The 25,370-nt window shown below is 47.5% G+C and overlaps 1 protein-coding gene across 1 annotated transcript in view; it reads left to right on the top strand.

Annotated features, from left to right (window-relative positions):
* The first annotated feature begins 1,816 nt into the window (after positions 1–1,816).
* The window catches only part of LOC136632484 (uncharacterized), an 83,398-nt gene continuing 59,844 nt past the window's right edge, over positions 1,817–25,370 (top strand). Inside the window, exon 1 of the mRNA XM_066607412.1 lies at positions 1,817–5,527. The gene's annotated coding sequence lies outside the window, so the exon portion shown is untranslated. The remainder of the gene's footprint in view (positions 5,528–25,370) is intronic.

Raw genomic sequence — 25,370 nt, 5'->3', positions numbered from 1 at the left:
TGAAATGTTACAGGGGTCTGCCTTACTGCTGCAACACAAATGTTACAGAGGTCTGCCTATACTGTTACTACAGAAATGTTACTGGGGTCTGTCTATACTGTTACTACTGACATGTTACAAATACTGGGCTCTGCCTATACTGCTGCTACTGAAATGTTACAGGAGTCTGCATATACTGCTGCTACACAAATGTTACAGGGGTCTGCCTGTACTGCTGCTACAGAAGTGTTACAGGGGTCTGGCAATACTGCTGCTACATAAATGTTACTAGGGGGTCTGCCTATACATCTGCTACTAAAATGTTACTGGGGTCTGCCTATACTTCTGACACGGAAATGTTACAGGGGTCTGCCTATACTGCTGCTACAGAAATGTTACAGGGGTCTGGCAATACTGCTGCTACATAAATGTTACTAGGGGGTCTGTGTATACTTCTGCTACTAAAATGTTACTGGGGTCTGCCTATACTTCTGGCACGTAAATGTTACAGGGGTCTGTCTATACTGCTGCTACAGAAATGTTACAGGGGTCTGGCAATACTGCTGCTACATAAATGTTACTGGGGGGTCTGCCTATACTTCTGCTACAGAAATGTTACAGGGGTCTGCCTATACTTTTGCTAATGAAATGTTACTGGTGTCTGTCTGTACTGTTACTACAGAAATGTTACTGGGGTCTCCCTAGACTTCTGCAACATAACTGTTACTGGGGTCAGCTTATACCTACAGGAATATTACAGGGGTCTGTGTATATTATGGGTGCACTATCTCTTCCCATCGTGGTGTTCTACCTATCTGGCCCCAAAAAAAACGAGACTGATTATGGCATGGAGTGTGGGCCGAGGCCAACATGTATTTTCTGTCACGGTACCAAAGCTATCCGGGGCACTGCAATGGGATTTCTTTCTGTACCGTCTGTGGGTTCCTGCTAGCCACCCATGCTGTGGGTGCACACAGACTTGCCATAGCGGAGTTGTACCTGCCTGGCACTTTTAAAGAAAACCCAGACTGACTAGGGCATGGAGTATTGGCCGAAGCCAACATGTATTTTCTCTCACATAACCTCAGCTCTCCGGGGCACTGCAATGGGATTTCTTTATGTACCGTCTGTGGGTTCCTGCTAGCCACCCATGCTGTGGGTACACACAGACTTCCCATTGAGGTGTTTTACCTGTCTGTCCCCAAAACATTGACAGACTTGGGTAGGGTGCAGATGGTTTACCCCTTGCGTTGCCGATGAGGTTTCCGACACCCAAACAGAATGACTAGTGTGTGGACACATGGATTCCCCATTGCTATGTCACTCGCAGCACCTTGGGCCACACAAGGTGTTTGCTGGGACAGAGGCTGACCCAGGGCCCGCTCACATACTTCCCACACCGAGTATTGCTGCATTGTGGAGATGTGTGGAAGTGCTGGGCTGGCAGCTGAGTCCCCTTTATGCCCACGTTTGCAGCTCCTGACGGAGGTGGCACGGGATTGGAATGAAGATCGAATGTCAATCTATTATCAATTCTCAACAGCATTGTGGGCTATCGCCCACACTTTCAAGGAGGGTCGCTGCCTGGCCCTGCCAACCCTCTGCAGTGTGTGCCTCCGGTTCCTCCTCATGGCAGACAAACTTATGAGACATGAGGGTGGTGTGGCTATGAAGCCAGCATGTGGCACGAGGGCAGCTGAAGGCTGCGCAGGGACACTTTTGTGGGTGCTACGGACGCAGGGTTGTGCGGGGGGGGGGGGGTGTTGGGCAGCATGTAACCCAGGAAAAGAGGCAGCGGTGTGTCCCCCAGGCAGTGATTGTGCTTGGTTGGAGGTAGTGTGGTGTTTAGCTAAGGTATGCCTTGCTAGTGAGGGTTTGTCCGAAGTAAAAATTGTTATGGGGAGGCACTCTTGCCGCTCTTGTGGCTTAATAGTGATACCTGGGAACCTGAGATGCAGCCCTGCATGTTGCCCCTCACCTGCCCTATCCGTTTCTGTGTCGTTTCCATCACTTTTGTAGGTTTTCCAGATTTTCACAAATGAAAACCTTAGCGGAGCATCGGTCATATACAAAAATGATCGAGTCGCCCATTGACTTCAATGGGGTTCGTTACTCGAAACGAACTCTCGAGCATCGCGGAAAGCTCGACTCGAGCAACGAGCACCCGAGCATTTTGGTGCTCGCTCATCTCTAATAAGCACTACTGTAAAATCAAAAAATAATGTGCATGAATGCTGTAAGCATGCATTTTTGTTAATTCATGAAAAACATATGAAAATATATTAAATTATCAAATTTGCTGTCAATGTACCAGCAATAGAAAAGGAAAAAAAAAGAAAATCTTGCAAGAATAATATAAAAAATATTGATGTTGGATTATCCGTGCCCACTGCTTTCAATGGGGCCGGTGCTGCTTCCGCCGGCCCCATTAAAAGCAATGGGATGCGGGCAATATATGCTTCTAATATACCAGTTCTATACAGTGATAGTTATTACAGGGCCATTACCTCCAGTTATAACAGTCTTCTGTTTTCTTCTCTATCTAGGCCCAGCTCATCATGACAACTGATTCTAGCTACAGATAGTCTCTGTGAACTCTCCCTGTCCTGATACTACCCTCAATGTTTCTCTCAGGGCCCCCAAAGTACTAGTGACCCACAAAGTAATAGTTTCCCCACATTGCCCACAAAAAGAAAAAAATTCCTCCTTTGTGCTCCTCAATAAGAATCATCCACAGCAGGGGTGTAACTATGGGGTAGGGGTCCCCAACCACCGGTCCGTGGACCAGGGCCAGGCCGTTGGGGCTTTCTTGCCGCTCTGCGGCGCTAACGTTGGCTGTTTCCCACGTCGGTAATGAATACTGGCAAGGGCCGCGGCTCTCCTGCCGATATTCACTAAGCAGCGCTACTAGCGGTGCTGGTCCCGGCACATACTGTGATGTCAGTGTGCAGCCGGGATCCTCCTCCCCCTCCCCTGATGTCTTCTATTTGGTTCCGTGAGAGCAGGGGGAGGCAACCCGCAGCACACTGATGTCACAGTGAGCACAGGGATCAGCGCCACTAGCAGTATCGAGCAGAGGAGTAGCAGCGCTTCCACAAGGAGGAGGGCGTAAGCATATGGGTCTCAGTGGAGGGTGGGGGTTGGGCTTATTACTACTTGGGCTGATATAGTCCCTATATAATATTATTAGGCTATGATTTAGTCATTTTATTATGCATTATTTTAAATAATTTATGTATTTGATTTACATTATTTTTTTACATTCCTTTTTGCTTGATTAGTAGAGGCATTGCCAGAGTTAATGAACAGCAGAGTTAACTCCATACTTCCACTGGTGACAGGTATATGTGGGTCAAATACCTCTGAATTTGTTGGGAGACTATGTTTATAGTGATTACCTACACACTAAATGTCTAAGTGACTGATTTATTAGGGGTGAAAAAGTTGAATTAAAATCAAGCCTGGTTCATGGCTGTCTAAGATTAGGAAGGAAAAGATTTCAGTTTTTTTTTTAATTTTCCACCTAAAACAGTGATCATTTGTCTACAGGCTACACCTGGTATTGCACTCAGGCCCATTCAAGTATTTATTTGGGCTGAACTGCAATACCACATACAGCCTATGGAGAAGACCAGCACCATTCTGTGGGAAAAGCAGACTTTTTTTTCTAATCTAAGACAATGCATCTTCTAAGTTATAAATATCTTAGCTCTAACTCAATGCAGAAAGTGCAAACATATTGGTTCCATGTCCTTATTTCTGTTTCCAAATTAAAGACCCCGGACCTCATTTATAATATAGGGGATATTATTAGTAATAGTTTCCCCTATATCGGTCCAAGTAGTAATAGCATTACTACTGAAGCCACTGAAACCCTGCCCCCATATGACCAAAGCTCCGCCCCTGCCCCCCCTACATGCAAAAAAGATTGGGGACCACTGCTATAGTGAATGCAGAGGATGCGGTTGCAGCCAGGCCCAAGAGCCCTAGGGAGCCCATCAGGCTTCATTCTTCCATATAAGGAGCTGAGTAGTATGACTAAATCATTAAAGTTGGGGGCCCCATTACAGATTTTGCATTGGGCCCCAGAAGCTTCAAGTTACGTCTCTGATCCACAGTAACACCTTTATGCATCCAAATAGTAATAAGTTCCTTTTTGCCCCCCCCCCCTCTGCAACAGAATAATATCCTCTTTGCCGCCTCCCACAAATAGTGGCACCACAGAGTAATTATAACCTTTTTGTACCCCCCAAAAATAATTATTCCACATCTGTACTCCCCTATAAATTTGCCCTCCTATTTGGCAACAAGTTAATTGGAGTTCCTAGGTACTCCCCCTCCCTACCGCTGCTGGTACGTAAAACTCACTGCAATACCTTTCTGTGATGCCTGCCATACCACTTTTTAAGCATTTAGAGTCGCTGGGGTGTTTCTTCTGATGGTACAACTTGTAGCACTCTAACTGACATCACAAAGCCCAGCTCTCTTCATTCTGTTTCTGGCCTAGCCTGTTAAAGCACAATAAAAAAAAGAAACAGGAAGGAGCTGTACTTTGCATACAGCGCCAATGTGTGGAATCTATGATAGCGTGGCAAGTTGCACCATTAGAAGGAATACCCCGGTGGCCCGAAGCAAACTTGCTCCTAAAAAGCTTACTCCACTCGGGGGCCCAGTCGTTGTCCACGAAACCAGCCCAGTCCGTGCCGGCATTTTAGATTAATTTTATCAAACCGAAGCATCAAACAGGGTGGTCCATGGAAAAGTAGCCACCTCTGACAATACTGCGACAGGTAGAACTAGCAAGTGGATTATTTTTACTCATGGATTTTAATACGATGCATGTTCCAAGGTTTTCAAGAAGCGCGAAAAGACTGGTGGTAATGAATGATCGTTAAAGATGGTAGATGTTTCTCTGCACCTCTCTAATCGGGGCAAAGACAATATTTATATATTTATATGTTTACCTGTACAACGCCTGGCATATAAACTAGTATACAAAATATAAATAAGCCTACAGGCTTTTTCCTGCAGCACTCTTTGTGAGACCTCTGGTGGCTGATTTTGGTGCCATTGGATTTGCAACATTCTCACCACCGCCGTAAAATCCTAAAATCGAACTTTGGTACAGTGAGTCCCCTGTTAGAGCAGTTTAAACTTAAGTTTATGGGAAAGTGGTTACGGACCAACGTTGATATGAGGAGATTAGCTGTTAGTTCTGCACGGCTGCACTACTCCATGCTGACCGCCGATCACTCAACGTCCAGAGCACAGCTGATCCACTGGATGCCGTCGCTCCTCCCCCTTCTGTCGGAGGCTCTCTCAGCGACGCTGCAGTCCTCCTCCCTGCACAGGTGGCAGAGTCCTTCCCTGCACTGAACGTCAGCGCTCCTCCCTCCTCCTCTGTTGGATGCTCTCTCAGCGATGCTGCAGTCCTCCTCTCTCCATAGTAGTCCTTCACTGCACAGGATGACAACACTCCTCCCCCGTTCCTCCTCTGGATTCCTTACTCCTCGGTGGCACACATGTTGACAGCCCGGCAACCCATCAGGTAAGAGCAGGAGATCTGCATGAGTAAAGCTGCCAGAGCCAAACAGACACACACACACACACAGACACACACACAGACACACACACACACACACTTTTTCCTGCATCACACTTTGACCCCTTTGTCTGATCTTTCATATACAGATTTGGTATCATTAGATTAGTGACACCCTCACCACCGACGTAAAATCCTAAAATTGGAGTTTGTTACAGCGAGTGACCTGTGAGGACAGCCCGAAGTTTTATATCTTAAGTGTATGGGCGCACGCTGCTAGGGAGAGTGAACCACTTCTAAACAGTGTGAGCGAGTCGTACTGAAAGGGAGCAGCCAGTACTGAAGGGCAGCAGGCTTTGCTGAACAAGAGTGGCCAGTGCTCAAGGGGAGCAGGTGGTATTATGATACATATTATGTGAAGTGAATCAGTGCAGAATTATGGACCTATTTAAACTAAACAGAAAAAAATTACTCAAGTGCACCTTTACTGCTCCTTACACTTCATAATATGTACAACTTGTAGTTAACCAAGAAGCATATAGTAGACTATGGTGTGATTGCAGAATATTATTTTTATTGTGAATTTCTTGTTAAATGATTGGCTAATAAATTATTATTAACACTTTGTTTTTCGTAACTTATCTTTGGACTGATAATAGCGTTGGGACCTAATGTGATCATCTAGTACATCATGAGGTATTGTACGACTTCTGGCTATTTGTGTTATCAATATTGTGATAAAGGTAACCTGCAGCATTGAAGTGTGTGCTTTCCTTGAGGGGATCGGTATGACTTTTCTGCTGCTAAGCACATGATTATGAATCTGTATGCATGAGTCATACAATTTTCTTGAACAGGTTGTCTGAATATAATATTTTTTTCTCACAAAAGAGTGAGAAGCAGAGATGCGGCTCCAGTGAATATCCCGCTGTCAGTGTTGGCCAAAAGTCAGGTGATGGGATCAGACCGTAGTTCATGGAATTAAACATCCTCTCTTACGAAATATCAAGCACAACATTCATTTTAATTCTTTTAGCACCTCTTTTTTAGATAAGCAGGGTGTACACTCTTTATATATAATTTATGGTTTAAATGTTTTTACTGAAAGCTATAATGAGGTCGTGCTCACATGACCGTGTTTACCTGCGGGCTGTGCAGGCATTTGTCACGCAAAAGCACGCAGCAATGACAAGCGTACTTGCTGTGCAACGCCTATCCCTGTGCAGTATTTTCATGTTTATGCGCACATAAGACCCTCCAAGATAGGACACACCACAATTTTTTTTTTTTAGTGAGTAATACGGGCACAAAAAAAAAGGGCATAAAAAGGATGGAATAAGAGGCATGTGCTGTAATAAGAAATAATCTACACAACCTGACTGCCACAAAGGGAGAAAAAAGCTGAAGAAAGAACTATACAGACTTTACAGGGCATTGATATGATCAAGCACTTCTAAAATGTTTATCGGATAGTCAGAACTTTCTCTCTGGGTCTTAGAGAGAGCGGGTAGATTAATATTTTGTAGAAGCTTTTGGACATGCTATGTTGCGCTCGGGAACAGAAAAGGATCATCTTCCAAAGACCGAATAACAGTCCCTAGAGCTATTCGTTATATCTATTGGATTCATTAGTTTCCCTTTATTCTGACCTAGCTGATACTACACCTAATATTTAAAATATTGAGCTTTAAGGCGAAACGCTAACAAATACCCAGCTTTATTATTTTATGAATAATATTGGACCATTTCCTCTCATGGTTCTGGATTAAAATGCTTTGGAGTTTCTACCTGCATTGTAAAAGCCTATTAAGTCATTTGTGTTTACTTCTTTTGCATTTCGAGATCTTTAATTTTATTGGTTAACTCTGAAGGGTCTAGCACTTTCTTTTTTTACATAAGGACCTAGCTGTATGAGCGAACCCTTAACATACGCTTTATAAGTAGAGATAAGTGAGTACACTCGTCCGAGCTTGATGCTCGTTCGAGTATCAGGGTACTCGAGATGCTCGTTACTTGAGACGAGCACCATGCTGTACTCGAGTCAATTCCATTTCCTTCCCTGCATGTTTAGCGCCATTTTCTGGCCAATAAACATGCAGGGTAGGCATTACAACTTTCTCCTGTGATGTTCCAGACCTATTCCACCTCCCTGCAGTGAGTGGCTGGTGAGATCAAGTGACCGCCGAGTACTTAAAGCTGTCCCGCACGCGGCTCGCCTCAGACACACACTGGGAGAGATCAGGGAGAGTGCTGCTGCTATAGGGAAAGTGGTAGTGTAGGTTCCTGTCTTCAAGAACCCCAACGGTTCTTCTTAGGGCCACATCTGCACATGTGCATTACTGTTGTGGCTGCTGGGAGCAGTTTTGCACCAAAACTTTTTTTTTTCATCTTGGGCTGTGCAGGCTATTACAGCTATAGTGTTCTAAGTCTGCAGTTTGTAATACAGAGTATAGGGAAAGTGGTGCTGAGACAGGGCAGTGGTAGTGTTTGATCATGTCTACAAGAACATCAATGCTCCTTCTTAGGGCTACCTCTGACCATCTGCATTTTACAGGTTGTCTGGTGGGAGTTGTAGTGTATCACTATTGCAGAGCCAAACTTTTTTGCAGCCTTCCGTATAATTTTTTTCTGGCTGCAGTTTGCGTTACATTACCGCTGTCAGCCTCCAACTGTACGCCAATAATTCCATAATTGTTTACACCAGTCTGTGTCTGCCGTGAGCTTCACGCGCAGCGTATGGCCACAGCCACTGATAGAGGGAAAGTTATATACACACTATATAGCCTCTATTCTTTTTCAAAAAAATGTAAAACAAAGCTCCTTCTTATGGCTACCTCTGACCGTCTGAAATTTACTGGGTGTCTGGTGGGGGTTGCAGTGCATCAGTATTGCACAGCTAGGCCTGTTTGCAGCCTTCTGTATTCTTTGTTTGTGCCTGGAGTTAGCATTACAATACCGCTGTCAGCCTCCAACTGTATGCAAATAATTCCATAATTATTCAGACCGCTCTGTGTCTGCTCTATTCGTAATCCACCATGCTGAGGGGTAGGGCTAGAAGACATGCACGTGGACGCGGTCGAGGACACGGAGGTCCAAGTAGGGGTGTGGGCACAGGCCGAGTTCCTGGTCCAGGTGAATCGCAGCTGGCTGCTGCGGGATTAGGAGAGAGGAAAGTTTCTGGGGTCCCCAGCTTCATATTACAATTTATGAGTCCACGTGGTAGACCTTTATTACAAACAGAGCAGTGTGAGCAGGTCCTTTCGTGGATGGCAGAAAATACATCCAGCAACGTATCGACCACCCAGTCTTCTATGCCGTCCACTACTGCAACTCTGAATCCTCTCGCTGCTGCTCCTCCTTCCTCCCAGCCTCCTCACTCCATGAAAATGACACATTCTGATGAGCAGGCAGACTCCCAGAAACTGTTCTCGGGCCCCTGCCTTGATTGGTAAAAAATTGTTCCTCTCTCACCTGAGGAGTTTGTCGTGACTGATGTCCAATTTTTGGAAAGTTCCCGGGGTCCGGGTGATGAGGCTGGGGACTTCCGGCAACTGTCTCAATAGCTTTCAGTGGGTAAGGAAGACGATGATGATGAGAAACAGTTGTCTATCAGTGAGGTAATAGTAAGGGCAGTAAGTCCGAGGGAGGAACGCACAGAGGATTCGGAGGAGGAGACGCTGGACGATGAAGTGACTGACCCCACCTGGTTGACCTAAGTCAACTGAGGACAGGTCTTCAGAGGGGAAGGCAAGTGCAGGAGCAGGACAGTTTGGAAGAGGCAGTGGGGTGGCTAGGGGTAGAGGCAGTGCAAGAGTGAAGAATTCCCCTAACTGTTTCCCAAAGCACCCTCTTGCGCCAAGCCACCGTGCAGAGGGCTAGGTGTTCAAAGGTGTGGATGTTTTCAGTGAGAGCGCGGACGACCGGCGAACAGTGGTGTGCAACCTGTGACACGCCAAGATCAGCCGGAGAGCCACCACTACCAGCCTTACTACCACCAGCATGCGCAGGCATATGATGGCCAAGCACCCCACAAGGTGGTACGAAGGCCGTTCACCGCCTCCGGGTCGCACCACTGCCTCTCCCCCTGTGCCCCAACCTGCCACTCACATCCAACCCCCATCTCAGGACACAGGCACGAGCGCCTCCCGGCCTGCACCCACACCCTCACCTTCGCTGTCCTCGACCCCATCCAGCAATGTCTCGCAGCGCAGAGTCCAGCTGGCGCTAGCACAAGCATTGGAGCGAAAGCGCAAATACGCTGCCACGCACCCGCACGCTCAAGCTTTAATCGTGCACATTGCCAAATCGATCAGCCTGAAGATGCTGCCATACAGGCTTGTGGAAACGGAGGCTTTCAAAAACATGATGGCTGCGGTCCCACGCTACTTGGTCCCCAGTCACCACTATTTTTCCCGATGTGCCGCCCCAGCCCTACACCAGCACGTCTCCCGCAACATCAATCATGCCCTCAGCAACACGGTTACTGGAAAGGTCCACTTAACCACAGACACGTGGACAAGTACTGGCGGGCAGAGCAACTATATCTCCCTGACGGCACATTGGGTGAATTTGGTGGAGGCTGGGACCGAGTCAGAGCCTGGGACCGCACATGTCCTACCCACACCCAGAATAGCATGTCCTTCCTCAGTTCTGGTATCTGCGGCGGTCTATGCCCCCTCCTCTAAACCCTCCCCCTCCTCCTCATCCTACGCAATCTCTACCTCTCAATTAAGAAATGTGAGCAGCACGCCGCCAGCAGTCGGTGTGGCGCGGTGCGGCAGCACAGTGGTGGGCAAGCGTTAGCAGGCTGTGCTGAAACTACTCAGCCTATGTGACAAGAGGCACATGGCCCCCAAGCTGTTGCATGGTCTGACAGAGCAGACCGACCTCTGGCTTTCGCCGTTGAGCCTCCAACTTGGCATGGTCGTGTGTGGCAATGGCCGTAACCTGGTGGCGGCTCTGCAGCACGGCAGCCTCACACACGTGCCATGCCTAACCCACGTCTTCAATCTGGTGGTTCAGCAGTTTCTGAAAAACTACCCGCACTTGTCTGACCTGCTCGGCAAAGTGCGCCGCATCTGCGCACATTTCCGCAAGTCCAACACGGCCGCTGCCACCCTGAGGACCCTGCAACATTGGTTTAATCTGCCAGAGCACCGACTTCTGTGCGGCGTGCCCACACAGTGGAATACTACGCTGCACATGTTGGCCAGGCTCTATGAGCAGCGTAGAGCAATAGTGGAATACCAATTCCAACATGGGCGGCGTAGTGGTAGTCAGCCTCCCCAATTCTTTACCGATGAGTGGGTCTGGATGGCAGATATCTGCCAGGTCCTCGGAAACTTTGAGGAGTCTACCCAGATAGTGAGCGGCGATGCTGCAATCATTAGCGTAACCATCCCGCTGCTATACGTGCTGAGCAGTTCGCTGCAAGGCATAAAGGCCGACGCTTTGCGGTTGGAACAGGAGACGGGGGATGACAGTATGTCGCTTGATAACCAGACCACCCTAATGTCTATATCTCAGCGTGTTTTGGAGGAGGAGGAGGGGGAGGAGCAGGAGGAGGAGGAGGGGGAAGAGACAGCTGGGCACCCTGCAGAGGGTTCCCATGCTGCTTGCCTCTCATCTGTTCAGCATGTATGGCCTGTGGAGGAGGAGGAGGAGCCTGAAAGTCATCTTCTTAGTGAGGACAGCCATGTCTTGCGTACTGGCACCCTGGCACACGTGGTTGACTTCATGTTAGGCTGCCTTTCTCGTGACGCTCGCGTTAGACAAATTCTGGCCAACACGGATTACTGGGTGTACACCTTTCTTGACCCACGGTACAAAGAGAACCTTTCCACTCTCATTCCAGAACAGGAAAGGGGTACGAGAGTGATGCAATACCACAGGGCCCTGGTGGACAAAGTGATGCTAAAATTCCCATCTGACAGCGCTAGCGGCAGAAGGTGCAGTTCCGAGGGCCAAGTAGCAGGGGAGAAGCGGAGATGAGGCAGCATGTTCATCGCAGCAGGGGGAACACTCTCCAAGGCCTTTGCCAGCTTTATGGCTCCCCAGCAAGACTGCGTCACCACTCCCCTGTCAAGGCTGAGTCGGAGGGAGCACTGTAAAAAGATGGTGAGGGAGTACGTAGCCGATTGTACCAACGTCCTCTGTGATGCCTCTGCTCCATACAACTATTGGGTGTCAAAGCTGGACACGTGGCACGAACTTGCGCTGTATGCCCTGGAGGTGCTGGCTTGCCCTGCCGCTAGCGTCTTGTCAGAGAGGGTGTTTAGTGTACCGGCGGAGAGCAGCGGAACCTAAAGATTTCTTTCGCTGCAACCGCAGGTAAAAGCACTCTTCTCTCTCACCGGAAAAACGGGGCATTTAGTTTGTCAATCTGTCTCTGACATTAGTCCTCCTCCTGCTACTCCTCCTCCCGAAACAACATGACATTGCGCTGAACGGACAATTTTTCTGCTGCCCAAAAGGCTCATCTACCAATGTTTTTGCAATTTTTCAAAGTTATAAAAGTATTGAGACTGTAACATGAACCAATTTTTTTCAACAGGCCTGCCTACAGGCTCTGTTACAAATTAAGCAACAGTGAGCTGTATCTTTTAAAAAATATTTAACATTTTCACCTGCCCTCTCGGTTGATAAATTTTTCAGAGGTACACGTGTACTCTTAGTACACTTATTTTTTGGGCCCACGCCTACACTGTTATCCAACTAGTTTTTCCGGCCTTCTCCTACGCTCATGGTATTCTAATGTTTCAGAGGTTGGCCTATACTATTACTACAGAAATTTTGCTGGGGTCTGCCTGCCTATACTTCTGCTACAAGAAAATTACAGGGGTCTGCCTATACTGCTGCCACTTAAATGTTACAGGGGTCTGCCTATACTTCTGCTACAAGATTGTTACAGGGGTCTGCCTATACTGCTGCCATGTAAATGTTATAGGGGTCTGCCTATACTGCTGCTACAAGAATGTTACTGGGGTTTGCATATAATGCTGCCACTTAAATGTTACAGGGGTCTGCCTATACTTCTGCTACAAGAATGTTACAGGGGTCTGCCTATACTGCTGCTACAAGAATGTTACTGGGGTCTGCCTATACTGCTGCCACTTAAATGTTACAGGGGGTTGCCTATACTTCTGCCACGGAAATGTTACAGGGGTCTGCCTATAATGCTGCTACAAGAATGTTTACTGGGGTCTGCCTATACTTCTGCTACAAGAATGTTACAGGGGTCTGCCAATACTGCTGCCAGTTAAATGTTACAGGGGTCTGCCAATACTGCTGCCACTTAAATGTTACAGGGGTCTGCCTATACTTCTACTAAAGAAATGGTACTGGGCTCTGCCTATACTACTGCAACCGAAATGTTACTGGAGTCTGCCTATACTACTGCAACCGAAATGTTACTGGGGTGTGCTTTTACCTTTTCTACTGGAGTGTTACAGGGGTCTGCTTTTACTATGGGTGCACACAGACTTCCCATCGCGGTGTTTTACCTATTAGGCCCAAAAACACTCACTGACTAGGGCATGAATTGTGGGCCGAGGCCAATATGTATTTTCTCCCATGTTACCAGAGTTATCTGTGAAACTCGTTTGCGCCACTGAAGAGGAGCGTTACTGGCTTAATGAGACGTTCACAGCTGTACTAGCATCGGAGTCTGCTCTATGCCCGCGTTTGCTGAGGGTGTGTGCAGTGGCCTATGTCCTCGGCGGAATGAAAGTCGGCCATGTTTGGGCACTGTAATTTCTTCATGTTTATTACTTTTTTGGGGTTCCTTCTGCTCTCCTATGCTGTGGGTGCACAAAGACTTCCCATTACGATGTTTTTCCTGTCGGGCACAAAGTCACTGACTGACTTAGGTAGGGTGCAGAGTGCAGATGGCTTTCCCCTTGCGGTGTCGATTGAGCTATCTGACACCAACACAGAATGAATAGTCTGAGGGAACCCGGATTGCCCATTGCTTTGTAACTTGCGGCACCTTGGGTCACACAGTGTGTTTGCTGGGACCGAGCCTGACCAAGGGACGGCTCACATACTTTCCACACAGGCTACAGCGGGTCCTGGTCATGGTTTCTTGGCCTTGTAAGCCCACCTCCTCCTTCTGCTTGGGGTCAGGGGATCAGCACTGGGCATCATGTATTTGCTGTCATGTTACCACGGTTGTCTGATACACTGGTTTGGGCAAAAGAAGAGGAGCGTTACTGCATTAATGAGATGTTCAATGCTGTGCTAGCATCGAGGTCCCCTTCCTGCCTATGATTGCTGAAGCTGTTGGCCAAGGCCTAGGTCCTGGGGGAACTGCAACTGCGCCAGGTTGGGCCTGTGGAACTTTTTCCTGGCTATTCCAGTCATTTGAGCGGTGCAAGAAAACGTAACTGATTTAATGAGCCTGTCACAGATGAACTAGCATCGAAGTCCACTTCATGCCTACGATTGCTGAAGCTATTGGCCAAAGCCTAGGTCCCGGGGGAACTGCAAGTACGCCAGGTTGTGCTTGTGGAACTTTTTCCTGGCTAATCCAGTCATTGGAGCGGTGAAAGCAAACGTAACTGATTTAATGAGCCCGTCGCAGATGAACTAGCATCGAATTCCGCTTCATGCCTACGATTACTGAAGCTGTTGGCCGAGGCCTAGGTCCCGGGGGAACTGCAACTGCGCCAGGTTGGGCCTGTGGAACTTTTTCCTGGCTATTTCAGTCATTTGAGCGGTGAAAGAAAACGTAACTGATTTAATGAGCCTGTCGCAGATGAACTAGCATCGAAGTCCGCTTCATGCCTACGATTGCTGAAGCTGTTGGCCGAGGCCTAGGTCCCGGGTGAACTGCAAGTATGCCTGGTTGGGCCTGTGGAACTTTTTCCTGGCTAATCCAGTCATTGGAGCGGTGAAAGAAAACGTAACTTATTTAATGAGCCCGTCGCAGATGACCTAGCATCGAAGTCCGCTTCATGCCTACGATTGCTGAAGCTGTTGGCCGAGGCCTAGGTCCCGGGTGAACTGCAAGTACGCCAGGTTGGGCATGTGGAACTTTTTCCTGGCTAATCCAGTCATTGGAGCGGTGAAAGAAAACGTAACTGATTTCATGAGCCCGTCGCAGATGAACTAGCATCAAAGTCCGCTTCATGCCTACGATTGCTGAAGTTGTTGGCCGAGGCCTAGGTCCCAGGGGAACTGCAAGTACACTAGGTTGGGCCTGTGGAACTTTTTCCTGGCTAATCCAGTCATTGGAGCGGTGAAAGAAAACGTAACTGATTTCATGAGCCCGTCGCAGATGACCTAGCATCGAAGTCCGCTTCATGCATACGATTGCTGAAGCTGTTGGCTGAGGCCTAGGTCCCGGGTGAACTGCAAGTATGCCAGGTTGGGCATGTGGAACTTTTTCCTGGCTAATCCAGTCATTGGAGCGGTGAAAGAAAACGTAACTGATTTCATGAGCCCGTCGCAGATTAACTAGCATCAAAGTCCGCTTCATGCCTACGATTGCTGAAGCTGTTGGCTGAGGCCTAGGTCCCGGGTGAACTGCAAGTACGCCAGGTTGGGCATGTGGAACTTTTTCCTGGCTAATCCAGTCATTGGAGCGGTGAAAGCAAACGTAACTGATTTAATGAGCCCATCGCAGATGAACTAGCTTTGAAGTCTGCTTCATGCCTACGATTGCTGAAGCTGTTGGTCAAGGCCTATGACCTCGGCGCTGTGTAAGTCTGCCATTTTCGGCACTGGAATTTCTTCATGTTCATTACTTTCTTTTGGTTCTTTCTGCTCGCCTATGCTGTGGGTGCACACAGACTTCCCATCGCGGTGTTTGACCTGTCTGGCACAAAGACACTGACTGACTTGGGTAGGGGGCAGAGTGCAGATGGCTTTCCCCTTGCGGTGCCGATTGAACTATCCGACACCTAGACAGAATGAATACTATGTGGGCATAGGGATTCCCCATAGCTATGTAACTCATGCCCACGTTTGCAGCTCCTGACGGAGGTTGGCACTTTAATGGAATGAAGATAGAACGTCAATTTCTCATTGATTCTCAACTGCATTGTGGGCTGTCGCCCCCCCCCCCCCTTTTACAGACGGTCACTACCTGGCCCTGCCAACCCTCTGCAGTGTGTGCCTCCGGTTCCTCCTCATGGCAGACGCACTTGGAAATAGATATGAGGGTGGTGTGGCTATGAAGCGAGCGTGTGGCATGAGGGCAGCTGAAGGCTGCGCAGGGACATTTTTGTGTGGACGCTGGGTCGTGCAGGGGGGTTGGGCAGCATTGCAACCCAGTAGAGAATAGGCAGCGGTGTGACCCGCAGGCAGTGATTGTGCTTGGGTGGAGGTAGTGTGGTGCTTAGCTAAGGTGTGCCTTGCTAATGAGGGTTTGTCCAAAGTAAAAATTGTTAGGGGAGGGGGGCACACTTTTGCCGCTGTTGTGGCTTAATAGTGAGACCTGGGAGCCTGAGATGCAGCCCAGCAGGCTTCCCCTCCCCTGCTCTATCCGTTTTTGTGGCGTTTCCATCACTTTCGTAGGTTTTCCATATTTTCACAAGTGAAAACCTAAGCGGAGCATCGGTCATATACAAAAATGCTCGAGTCACCCATTGACTTCAATGGGGTTCGTTACTCGAAACGAACTCTCGAGCATCACAGAAAGTTCGACTCGAGCAACGAGCACCCGAGCATTTTGGTGCTCGCTCATCTCTATAGGGTATTTTTGTGTACTGCTGAGATAGCAAAAAGTCATTACTGTGCCTAAGATATGTTGGCATTACATTATATTGTCACACTATGATCAGAGAGAACACAGCAGGGTCAGACCAAGTGATTGTCTCAATCACTAAATCATTTGTCTCAAATCATTAATTATAGACATGTTGATTCATGAAAGGTTATTATGAACATGTGAATAGGAGGACTAGTCCTTCTCAGAGCTATATATTACTCTTATTATGTACTAGCTTACCCGTCGCGCGTTGCTGCGAAGACAGACAGACAGACATACATTCGTTTTTATATATCTAGATAACAACCAATCACAGCGCAGCTTTTTTAGGTTACCTCAGTGGTATAATATATAACAACCAATCACAGCGCAGCTTTCATGTTACCTCAGCTTTATAATATATAACACCCAATCACAGCTCAGCTTATATGTTACCTTAGCAGTATAAAATATAACAACCAATCATAGTGCAGCTTTCATGTTACGTCAGCAGTAAGAGAAATAACAACCAATCACAGCGCAACTTTTATTCTGCCTCAGCAATATAAAAAATAGCAACGAATCACAGTGCAGCATTCATTTTACCTCAGAGGTATAATATATAGCAACCAATCACAGCACAGCTTTTATTTTACCTCAGTATAATATATAACAACCAATCACAGCACAGCTTTCATGTTACCTCAGCAGTATAATATATAACAACCAATCACAGCACAGCTTTTATTTTACCTCAGCATTCTCAATATCCAGGAATTGTCTTGTGATACGTTCGGTGGATGCATCATTTTGTAGTTGAACACTCATTCCGTTGCTCGTAATGCCTTTTGCTTTTGTGCTTGAGATGGAAATCAAACGATCTTTGTCTGGGGGGCATAACTGTTGACGACACTCACACGCACCCCACCTATCGTAGGATAGATGTACTATGCCAGTAATCTTCCCAGGAGTGTTCTCAACAACTTCCCATTAACTTTTCCTATTTATGACATAATCAATGCTCATGCCAAATTTCAAGTTTCTATTACATCAGGAAGCGAGAAAATTCAATTCCGTACGTAAAATTTGGACTCTAATTCTTTTGCGCTTAAAATTGAATAATCGAGTTGGGACCCATTAACATTTCCTATTTTTGACATAATCAATGCTCCTGCCAAATTTCAAGTTTCTATTACATTGGGAAGCGAGAGAATTCGATTCCGTACGCAAAATTTGGACGCTAATTCTTTTGCACATAGAATTGAATAATCGAGTTGGGACCGATTAGCTTTTCCTATTTATGACATATTCAATGCTCGTGCCAAATTTCGAGTTTCTATGACATTGGGAAGCGAGAAAATTAGATTCCATACGTAAAATTTGGATGCTAATTCTTTGGCGCATAGAATTGAATAATCGAGTTGGGACCGATTAGCGTTTCCTATTTATGACATATTCAATGCCCGTGCCAAATTTCAAGTTCCTATGACATTGGGAAGCGAGAAAATTAGATTCCATACGTAAAATTTGGACGCTAATTCTTTTGCGCATAGAATTGAATAATCGAGTTGGGACCCATTAGCTTTTCCTATTTGTGACATATTCAATGCCCGTGCCAAATTTCAAGTTTCTATGTGAGAAAATTACATTCCTTACGCAAAATTTGGACGCTAATTCTTTTGCGCATAGAATTGAATAATCGAGTTGGGACCCATTAACTTTTCCTATTTATGACATAATCAATGCTCGTGCCAAATTTCACGTTTCTATGACACCGGAAAGTGAGAAAATTACATTCCGTACGTAAAATTTGGACGCTAATTCTTTGGCGCATAGAATTGAATAATGGAGTTGGGACCCATTAGCTTTTCCTATTTATGACATAATCAATGCTCCTGCCAAATTTCACGTTTCTATTACATCGGGAAGCGAGAGAATTCGATTCCGTACGTAAAATTTGGACGCTAATTCTTTGGCACATAGAATTGAATAATCGAGTTGGGACCGATTAGCGTTTCCTATTTATGACATATTCAATGCCCGTGCCAAATTTCAAGTTCCTATGACATTGGGAAGCGAGAAAATTAGATTCCATACGTAAAATTTGGATGCTAATTCTTTGGCGCATAGAATTGAATAATCGAGTTGGGACCCATTAGCTTTTCCTATTTATAACATAATCAATGCTCGTGCCAAATTTCATGTTTCTATGACATCGTGAAGTGAGAGAATTAGTGGCAGGATGGAAATCGAACGATCTACGTGGGGGGGGGGCGTAACTGTCGACGATGCTCGCACGCGCGCCATTTATCGTAGGATAGTTGTACTATGCCTATAATCTTCCCAGGAGTGTACTCAACAACTTCCTAAAGTTTCATGGCGATCGGATGAATGGTGTAGTAGCGCATAAAGGACAAACAGACACACACACAGACAGACACACGCATACATTCAATTTTATATATATACTAGCGTACCCGTCGCGCGTTGCTGCGAAGACAGACACACATACATACATTCGTTTTTATATATCTAGATGACGGCAGCAGCGACCACTGAGGTTTTGTAGGCCGCTGCTTCCCCCTTGCAGGCTGAATAAAATAGCCGTTGTGTGGAACATCCAATTTATCCGGCTGCTGTGGCTTCTTGGGAAGATAGCCTAGTACATGTTTGCCCACTTCCAACTCCAATGGAGACTGACTGTAAATGGCTGGCGTGCTCTAGTATTTATGGTTCCAAGCTGTACGTGTCATTGCATACAGTCTATCTATCTATCTATCTATCTATCTATCTATCTATCTATCTATCTATCTATCTATGACATCAGGAAATGAGAGAATTAGATTCCATACGTAAAATTTGAACGCTAATTCTTTGGCGCTTTGAATTGAATAATCGAGTTGGGACCCATTAACTTTTCCTATTTATGACATAATCAATGCTCGAGCCAAATTTCAAGTTTCTATGACATTGGGAAGTGAGAGAATTAAATTCCGTACATAAAATTTGGACGCTAATTCTTTTGCGCTTAGAATTGAATAATCGAGTTGGGATGAGACATAAGGCCTTGCCCATAAGCATTCCCCAACCTCCAAGAACTGAACCTACCTACCTGAATGAGATTTTGTAGGCCGCTGCTTCCCCCTTGCGGGCTGAATAAAATAGCCGTTGGGTGGAACATACAATTTATCCGGCTGCTGTGGCTTCTTAGGAAGATATCCTAGTACTTGTTTACCCACTTCCAACTCCAATGGTAATTGGCTGGCGTGCTCTAGTGGTTCCAAGCTGTACGTGTCATAATACAGCCTTAATGACATCACAATGCAGCTTTATAGAACATGTTGGGGCATGTTCAAGGGCGTCCGATGTTGATGACATCAGTGATGACATCACAATAGCAGGTGGCTTACTTATTCGATCTACGTGGGGGGGGGCGTAACTTTCGACGACGCTCGCGCGCCATTTATCGTAGGATATTTGTACTATGCCTATAATCTTCCCAGGAGTGTACTCAACAACTTCCCAAAGTTTTATGGCGATCGGATGAATGGTGTAGTAGCGCATAAAGGACAAACAGACACGCACGCACGCACGCATACAGACATACATTCAATTTTATATATATAGATTATATCAAATAGATCCTCTTTACACCTTAGATCACCTAAAGACTAAGCAAGTCTATATGAGTAAAATATTGTGTCCATATTAATATCTGAAACAATGCATTAAAATCAATTCAAATAAGAAGTTTACCTTGTTTAATTTTGGATAGAATGCATAGAATGTTATGAATAATTAAGCTCCTTGGCTTCTTATTTGTACCATAGATTGAGGCTAGTGTATAGGTTGTGTTGTTTATAGAGCAGACTATTATGACATATCTGCCTTGTGTGGAGAGTAATGAGCAGCATAACGAAACTAACTTGACAAAGACCCTGTATAGGGTTAAAACGTTGCTGTTAGAGATGAGCGAGCACGCTCGTCCAAGCTTGATGCTCGTTCGAGCATTAGGGTGCTCGAGAAGCTTGTTACTTGAGACAAGCACCACGCTGTACTCGAGTCAATTCCATTTCCTTCCCCGCATGTTTAGCGCCATTTTCTAGCCAATAGACATGCAGGGAAGGCATTACCACCTCCTGCTGTGACGTGCCAGCCCTATCCCACGCCCCTGCAGTGAGTGGCTGGCGAGATCAAGTGACCGCCGAGTACTTAAAGCAGTCCCGCCCGCGGCTCACCTCAGACACACACTGGGAGAGTATAGGGAAAGTGCTGCTGCTGCTATAGGGAAAGTGTTAGTGTAGGATCCTGTCCTGAAGAACCCCAACGGTCCTTCTTAGGGCCACATCTGACCGTGTGCATTACTGTTGTGGCTTGGTGGGGAGTTTTGCACAATTTTTTTTTTTTCATCTCAGGCTGTGCAGGCTATTACAGCTATAGCGTTCTCAGTCTGCAGTCTATTATACAGAGTATAGGGAAAGTGCTGCTGAGATAGGGAAAGTCTTAGTGTAGGATCCTGTCTTCAAGAACCCCAACGGTCCTTTTTAGGGCTACATCTGACAGTGTGCATTTTGATGGATGGCTGCTGGGAGTTGTAGTGCTTCCATTATACTACTGCGCAGCTAGGCCTGTTTGCGGCCTTCTGTAATTTTTTTTTCTGGCTGGAGTTTTGCCTTAAAATACCGCTTTCAGCGTGGAAGTGTACGCAAATAATTCCATACTTATTTATACCGGTCTGTGTCTGCAGTGAATTTGACGCACAGTGTAGGGCCAGAGCCACTTCTACAGGTGAAAGTGATATACACTATATAGCCTCTGTCCTCTGTCCAAAAAAACAAAAGCTCCTTCTTAGGGCTACATCTCACTGTGTGCATTTTACTGGGTGGCTGCTGGGAGTTGTAGTGCTTCCATTATACTACTGCGCAGCTAGGCTTGTTTGCAGCCTTCTGTAATTTTTTTTTTCTGGCTGGAGTTTGCGATAAAATACCGCTCTCAGCGTGAAAGTGGATGCAAATAATTCCATACTTATTTATACTGTTCTCTGTCTGCAGTGAATTAAACACCGGTCTCACCGCTAAACAGTACTGTAATATTACTGGGGTCACTGCAAAGAATTTCAGCTCAGCCGCTGTGCAGAGCGTCTCACAATACCATTCCTGTTTGGTGGGGTTGAGATCGCCGCAGTTACCAGCACTATCCACTGGCTTTACAGTCTTCTCCCACTCCACACAGCCTCTATAATCTACAAGTCTCTGCGAGCAGTAAATTACACATAGGTATCAGGGCAAGACAGCGGGTTACTTTTTTCCTAGTCACAGCGTACAGCCTCCGCTATCTACAAGTCTCTGTGTGCGGTGAATTAAGGCCCAGTTATCAGTGCTGTACAGTGGGGTAATTTATTTGGCCCCTGCTCTATTCGTAATCCGCCATGATAAGGAGTAGCGGTAAGGCATGGGCACGTGGACGCGGATGTCCAAGTGAGGGTGTGGGCACAGGCCGAGTTCCTGGTCCAGGTGAATCACAGCCAGCTGCTGCGGGATTAGGAGAGAGGCAAGTTTCTGGGGTCCCCAGCTTCATATCAAAATTTATGGGTCCACGTGGTAGACCTTTATTACAAACAGAACAGTGTGAGCAGGTCCTGTCGTGGATGGCAGAAAATGCATCCAGCAATGTATCGGCCACCCAGTCTTCTATGCAGTCCACTACTCCTGGCTTATGGACTGCAACTCCGAATCCTCTAGCTGCTGCTCCTCCTTCCTCCCAGCCTCCTCACTCCATGAAAATGACATATTCCAATAAGCAGGCAGACTCCCAGAAATTGTTCTCGGGTCCCTGCCATGAGTGGGGAAAAATGGTCCCTCTCTCATCTGAGGAGTTTGTCGTGACCGATGCCCAACCTTTGGAAAGTTCCCAGGGTCGGGTGATGAGGCTTGGGACTTCCGGCAACTGTCTCAAGAGCTTTCAGTGGGTGAGGAGGATGATGATGATGAGACACAGTTGTCTATCAGTGAGGTAGTAGTAAGGGCAGTAAGTCCGAGGGAGGAGCGCACAGAGGATTCAGAGGAAGAGCAGCTGGACGATGAGGTGACTGACCCCACCTGGTTTGCTAAGCCTACTGAAAACAGGGCTTTAGAGGGGGGGGGGGGCAAGTGCAGCAGCAGGACAGGTTGGAAGAGGCAGTGGGGTGGCCAGGGGTAGAGGTAGGGCCAGAGCGAAGAATCCCCCAACTGTTGCCCAAAGCACACCCTCGCGTCAAGCCACCGTGCAGAGGGCTAGGTGTTCAAAGGTGTTTTTCAGTGAGAGCGCGGACAACCAATGAGCAGTGGTGTGCAACCTGTGTCGCACCAAAATCATCTGGGGAGCCACCACTACCAGCTTTACCACCCCCAGCATGCGCAGGCATATGATGGCCAAGCACACCACAAAGTGGGACGAAGGCCGTTCACCGCCTCCGCCTCCGGATCACACCACTGCCTCTTCCCCTGTGCGACAACCTGCCTCTCACATCCAACCCCCCTCTCAGGACACAGGCACGAGCGCCTCCCAGCCTGCACCCACACCCTCACCTCCACTGTCATTGACCCCATCCAGCAATGTCTCTCAGTGCAGCGTTCAGCTGTCGCTAGCACAAGTGTTAGAGCGAAAGCACCCGCACGCACAAGTTTTAAACGTGCACATTGCCAAATTAATCAGCCTAGAGATGCTGCCATACAGGCTTCTGGAAACGGAGGATTTCAAAAACATGATGGCGGTGGCGGTCCCGCGCTACTCGGTCCCCAGTCACCACTATTTTTCCCGATGTGCCATCCCAGCCCTACACCAGCACGTCTTCCGCAACATAAATCGTGCCCTCATCAACGCGGTTACTGGAAAGGTCCACTTAACCACAGACACGTGGACAAATACTGGTGGGCAGGCCCACTATATCTCCCTGACGGCACATTGGGTGAACTTGGTGGAGGCTGGGACCGAGTCAGAGCCTGGACCGCTCACGTCCTACCCACACCCAGAATAGCGGGTCCTACCTCGATGCTGGTAACTGCGGCGGTCTATGCCACCTCCTCTAAACCCTCCCCCTCCTCCTCCTTCTACACAACCTCTACCTCTCAATTAAAAAGTGTGAGCAGTACGTCGCCAGCAGTCGGTGTGGCGCAGTGCGGCAGCATAACGGTGGGCAAGCGTTAGCAGGCTGTGCTGAAACTACTCAGTGGTTTCTGAAAAACTACACGCACTTGTCAGACCTGCTCGGCAAGGTGCGCTGCGTCTGCACACATTTCCGCAGGTCCGCCACGGACGCTACCACCCTGAGGACCCTGCAACATCGGTTTAATCTGTCAGAGCACCGACTGCTGTGCGACGTGCCCACACAGTGGAATTCTGCGCTGCACATGTTGGCCAGGCTCTATGAGCAGTGAAAAGCAATAGTGGAATAACAATTCCAACATGGGCGGCGTAGTGGTAGTTAGCCTCCCCAATTCTTTACTGAGGAGTGGGCCTGGATGGCAGAAATCTGCCAGGTCCTCGGAAACTTTGAGGAGTCTACCCAAATGGTGAGCGGCGACGCTGCAATCATTAACGTTACCATCCCGCTGCTATGCCTGCTGATAAGGCATAAAGGCCGACGCCTTGAGGTAGGAACAGGAGACGGGGGATGACAGTATTTCGCTTGATAGACAGACCACCCTCATGTCTATATCTCAGCGCGTTTTGGAGGAGAAGGAGGACGGGGAGAAGGAGGAGGAGGGGGAGAAGCAGGAGGAGGAGCCGGAGAAGGGGAAAGAGACAGCTGGGCACACTGTAGAGGGTACCCATGCTGCTTGCCCCTCATCTGTTCAGCCTGTATGGACTGTGGAGTGATGCAATACCACAGGGCCCTGGTGGAAAAAGTGATGCTAAACTTTCCATCAGACAGCGCTAGTGGCAGAAGGCGCAGTTCTGAGAGCCAAGTAGCAGGGGAGACGCGGAGATCAGGCAGCTTGTACAGCGCAGGCAGGGGAACACTCTCCAAGGCCTTTGCCAGCTTTATGGCTTCCCAGCAAGACTGTGTCACCACTCCCCAGTCAAGGCTAAGTCGGAGGGAGCACTGTAAAAAGATGGTGAGGGAAAACATAGCCGATCGTACCAACGTCCTCCGTGATGCCCCTGCTCCATACAACTATTGAGTGTCAAAGCTGGATACGTGGCACGAACGTGCGCCGTACGCCCTGGAGGTGCTGGCTTGCCCTGACGCTAGCGTCTTGTCAGAGAGCGTGTTTAGTGCAGTTGTGGGAATCGCAACTGCCAGTGCCGACATGCTTACACTCATAAAGATGAACAAAGCCTGGATTTCCCCAGACTTCTCTTTTTCACCGGCGGAAAGCAGCGGTACCTAAAGACTCTTTTTGCTGCAACCGGATAAATAAGCATTCTCTATCACCGGAAAAAAAAGGGGGAATTAGCGTTGTCAATCACTCTCGGATATTAGTCCTCCTCCTACTACTCCTCCTCCTGAAACAACATGTCATCACGCTGAGCTGACAATTTTTCTGCGGCCCAAAAGGCTCTGCTTACAATTTTTCAAAGTTTCAAAAGTATTAATTAGAGATGAGCGAGCGTACTCGTTCGAGCATTAGGGTACTAGAGATCCTCGTTACTCGAGACGAGCACCACGCGGTGTTCGAGTCACTTCTATTTTCTTCCCAGAAAAGTTTGCGCCGTTTTCTGGCCAATAGAAACACTGGGAAGGCATTACAACTTCCTCCTGTGAAGTTCCAGCCCTATCCCACCCCCCTGCAGTGAGTGGCTGGGGAGATCAGGTGACACCCGAGTATATAAACTGGGGTCGGCCGCGGCTCGCCACAGATGCACGCTGAGAGACATTAGGGAAAGTGCCGTCCTGCTGTAGCTGCTATAGGGAGAGTGATAGGCTGTTATCTTCGTCTTCAAGAACCCCAACGGTCCTTCTTAGGGCCACATCTGACCGTGTGCAGTACTGTTGAGGCTGCTTTTAGCAGTTTTGCACATTTTTTTTTTTTTGTATATCGGGCGTGCGGACCATAGCGTCCTCAGTCTGCAGTCATTTTACTGAGTATAGGGGCAGTACTGGTGAGGCAGGGACAGTGGTACAGGAAAATAGATATACTGGCTATATAGGCAGTGGGCTTTTTCAAAAAAATTGGA

This window comes from Eleutherodactylus coqui, chromosome 6 (genome assembly GCF_035609145.1).
Source record: "Eleutherodactylus coqui strain aEleCoq1 chromosome 6, aEleCoq1.hap1, whole genome shotgun sequence".
Classification (NCBI taxonomy): Eukaryota; Metazoa; Chordata; class Amphibia; order Anura; family Eleutherodactylidae; genus Eleutherodactylus; species Eleutherodactylus coqui.
The sequence above is the reverse complement of the archived record's forward strand: the minus strand, read 5'-3'. Positions and strand labels throughout refer to the sequence as shown.